Here is a 4297-nt window from a genome sequence, read left to right as displayed (position 1 = left end):
TCCTTCCCTCAGAGAAGTGAGGTCACGACAAGCATGTGAATTGGATTGGAGTGTGTTTGGGGGGGGTCGGGGCTGGGCTAAGTCACCAGCCTCAGTTTCTCCACCAGAGCCATCTGGGTCCAGAGGGCAGATATGAATCAAGATGACTGGAGATGGCCCTGGATGCAAGACAATCCCCGGTAAAGTGACTTGTCCAAAGCCACACAGCTACTAAGTGGTAAGTGTCTGACACTGGATTCAAATTAGTAATAGGCTAAATGTTTCTTTATTTAAATCATTTTTCTTTAAGTGTAAATTAAGCATTACTTAACATATTTAAAGAGTCTGTTCCCATTTACTTTGTTTCCTCAAAGTTCAATACTAGGGCTGGTACTTGAGAAATATATTACTTTGGATTGAAATGAATTTAATCAGAAGTGATTTTGCCATGGACTCTGCTAAAGTTTAGAGTGATATGGTAGACTTGGAAAAACCTCAATCAGAAAAAAGAGAGACAAAGACAGACAGAATCAGAGACACAGAGACAGAGAAATTTGAATGGATGAGAAGACAAAGATAAACAGACATAAAGAGAGTCTATTGAGCATCTACTTGGTAAGGGTGATACAGATTTTTCGAAGTTCTCTTGATTGTCTGCCTCTTTGAGGTATTAAATTGTATATTCTCCTTTTCTGTGATATGCACTGTTTTGGTTTCCATCATGCTTTGGAGCTTGACAGGAGATATTATTTAAGATGTTTGTGTTTAGTTTTGCTTCTTTTCTCTCTCTCTCTCTCTCTCATACACACACACACACACACACACACACACACACACACACACAAAAACACATACACACACACACACACACACACTCCTTCCATCCCTCTTTCTGTTCTTTTATTTCCTTCCTTCCTTCCTTCCTCCCCCACCTTATGTGGAATATTTTTTTTTTTTGTAGAGGATGATATTGACAGTTAAAATAACTAACCCCCATATTTAAAATGTGGGTTTTCTTGACAAGTCACTTGAAAAGAAAAGATGGAAAGCTTTATGGAAGCTTTCCCTGTATGGAACAAGCTGAAGACCATTTATTTATTTTTCCCTTTGTAGCAGAGCATATAAATATTTTACCAAACAATAAACTCCATTTTATGGTAGTACATTAGATAGGAAGTCTCTATTTTTCTCAAATTTGGGTAGAAGTCCTTGAGAGCGACTGTGATATCTATGTCTTCTATTTTGCCACTCTGTGTCACCTTGGGCAAGTCACTTCTCCTTAATGATGCAACAATCTTCTAGACACTAAAATGCCAAACAAATGTGAACCTCCAATAAGATACTATAAACACCGGGTGATGGGTGTGCTTATACATCTTGTTGCCCATGGAGATCGTACCTGTGTTCTTGTGGGTGTGTCTAGATGTAGCTCACAGGCATATATAGGCATCTCCAGAGTCTCCTCCACCCACCTTTTTTCGAGAGAGACTTTGATTCCTTCCAGAGGAGGAAGTAGGAAGTTGGGGTCAAAGTCCACGATTCTGTTCTTTTTGGAGAAAGGATACCAGATTAGATTTATATCTATCAGTTTCCCAAAGTATTGTTAATCTTGGGAAAATAATGTTTATGCTTAAGCTGAGCTCCTGATTGTCATCCCTTAACAAGAAAGGAGTGCCCTCAAGCTATCTATCAAAGACCTGGGTTCCTTCTCACCAAATGCTGCTTCTTAAAGACCTTACATAACTAATAGACATATGGCAAACAGAAAACAGGAAATAATAATAGCTAACATTTACCTAGTACTTAGGGAGGTCCAGGAACTGTGCCACATGCTTTATAACTAGTATCTTATTTGGTCCTCACAGCATCCCTGGGAGGTGGGTGCTACTATTATCCTCATTTTACAAAGAGGAAAACTGAAGGAATCAGAGGTTAAGTGACTTGCCCAGAGTCCTATAGCTAGCAGGTGTCAAAGGGCAGATGTGAATTGTGGTCTTCCTAACTCAAAACCAAAGACCCTAACAACTGCATCTGCTTTTTAGTATTTATGCCTAACTAAAGAATACAGATAAGAATATATCAGATACCACAAAGGTGATTGAGCTATCTCCCTGAGAATCAATTATCTCCATTAGCATTGTTCCATGTCTCATTCAAAGAGAAATTCCTAGAAATCTCTAGTGTAGTAAACTGTTAATGGGAAGATGATCAAGAGGTTACTACTCTACATGTTAAGTTCTTTCTAGTCTTTCTCTTCCTTCAGGGACCAGAAACGAATCTGAAACCACTCGTCTTCTCTCTCAAAACTGAAAAATAGAATCCAGAATTTCTCCTTTTTCAATCGCTTACCAACTTTGCTCCTCACATAGGCTTGAAGAATTGTTTAAGCAATCTCCACCAATGAGGAGACTCTTATACAAATGAACTTTGAAACTTGGGTTGCATTCACAAGGTGCTCTCATTCCTACTATTATGCAAAATGGCTTTGCAAATATTAAAGTTTATATAAAATAAATTTTTGTTATTTCCATAAGTCTGTATTCAAAAAAAAGTAGTTGGGAAAAGCAGAGAGGTGTTGAAATTTTTTACCTTTCAGGGCATGCAGTCACAAAGGAATTTCAATAATTCCTTGGTGGAGGACATCTCAATATGAGGAGTTTCACAGATTGATGAAATTATCATTTTAGGACAAGGAAAGCTCAATGATCTGTTAAAAAAAAAAAGCCAACAATAACAGGGAACCCCAGACCAAAACAGGCAAATGTGTCATTGAATGAGTTCCCAGCTACCTGGAGCAAGTATAATGAATGCTTTGGGAAGGGCAGGCATGAAAGAGAACTTGGCTAGGAAGATAAAGACTTTTCTCTTAGCTCTAACATGTTCTCCTAAATTTACGTCATTATTTGAGTATTTGATGCTAATGGGGAGAATTTCCAGTCTTCTGGGGCAAAGTTACTACTTTTATATTTGCCAGTTCTGGGAGTTGGAATCATTCCACAGTCCAAGACTCAATGGGAGGTTCATGTTTACATTACCACATGACAACTTCTCTCTTCTGTCTTTCTGTCTTTCTGTCTTTCTGTCTTCCTGTCTCTGTCTCTGTCTCTGTCTCTGTCTCTCTGTCTCTCTGTCTCTCTCTCTCTCTCTCTCTCTGTCTGTCTGTCTCTGTCTCTGTCTCTGTCTCTGTCTCTGTCTCTGTCTCTCTCTCTCTCTCTCTCTCTCTCTCTCTCTCTCTCTCTGTCTCTCCAGTTTGGTCAGGTCCTATACCAATGAAGATTATTCCTGGATTATGAAAGCAACTTCCTCAGTTCATCTTTTGCACCCAATCACTGATAGAACACAGGCCACCTCCAGAAAGACAAGGATGTGAGGAGGTTCTGATGCAGCCTTCAGCATTTCAACCTTTTACTAACTAGTTGGAGCTTTGCTTTTAGAAAAGTTGAGAATTTTCTCTCTAAACTTGAATGAATTCAACTTCTGTGTGGATTTATCCAAGAAGGAAAGGACAGCTTCCCACACTCACCTCAGTAGGTCCCTGGTCAGATGGTCTGACCTCTCACCAGTGAATAGCCCCAAAGGCCCCTGCACCCATTTCTTCATGGTTGGGTTTGTGTAGGATGGAGTCCACACTCTGCCGGAAGGTCAGTAGATTCATAACCAGATCGTCCATCACTCTCTTCACTCCCATTTAGTGCAGCAGAGTTAATGCCTTTCCTTCAGTGACTGGAGACTGCGGGAAGTTGTTTTCCTATTAAAATAAAAAAGTACACAGAGAGAGAAACAAATTATTTCTCTGCTTATTGGCTGGGTCAAAGAACACTCAAATCCTCCCAATGGACTTGGTATTACGTAAGCTGACCTCTCTCCTCACCTTTCCCAGTTCATTATCAGAGGTTAATCCACTCCAGAATCATGATGCAGAGAACACAAAATAGATGAGAAGGGCAGACTCAATCACTGACCCTCACATCTGCATTGAGGACCTCATTGAAGCTCTTCCTAGATAATATGGTACTCAAGGATTCTGGGGGATTTCTTGGAAGTCAGGGGTTTTCCTTCGGGGTGATTGTTTTCATATAATGATCATATAATTGAATTTTGTATTTTTAGTTAGATCCTTTTGATCTGACAAACATTTTTAAATCATTTATTAAGAGACTATGATGGAGGAGATGGAGGAATTCTCTTGGAATCAAGAATGCGATTTCAAGTTTTGTCTCCAATACATATAAACTGGGAAAGCCCAGGTAAATCAGTCATCTTCTCAGTGACCCAGGCAATGCTCTAGACTGTAAATTAGATAGGAGGTGCTGGACTG

General features: G+C 39.6%; 1 long non-coding RNA gene across 2 annotated transcripts; it reads right to left on the bottom strand.

Moving 5' to 3' along the window:
* Window positions 1-1065: 1065 nt before the first annotated feature.
* On the bottom strand, window positions 1066-3697 carry LOC141522949 (uncharacterized). Of its 2 annotated transcripts, XR_012478261.1 has the most exons (4): window positions 3503-3697; window positions 2569-2686; window positions 1379-1525; window positions 1066-1284 (listed from the first exon to the last, which is right to left on the bottom strand). It is a non-coding gene; the product is annotated as an uncharacterized LOC141522949 (long non-coding RNA). The 2 variants fall into 2 exon arrangements; XR_012478260.1 differs by having other exon boundaries at window positions 1066-1525.
* Window positions 3698-4297: the final 600 nt, after the last annotated feature.

Source organism: Macrotis lagotis, chromosome 4, assembly GCF_037893015.1.
Source record: "Macrotis lagotis isolate mMagLag1 chromosome 4, bilby.v1.9.chrom.fasta, whole genome shotgun sequence".
NCBI lineage: Eukaryota > Metazoa > Chordata > Mammalia > Peramelemorphia > Peramelidae > Macrotis > Macrotis lagotis.
Note: the sequence above shows the minus strand (reverse complement) of the source record. Positions and strands in the feature narration are given on the sequence as shown.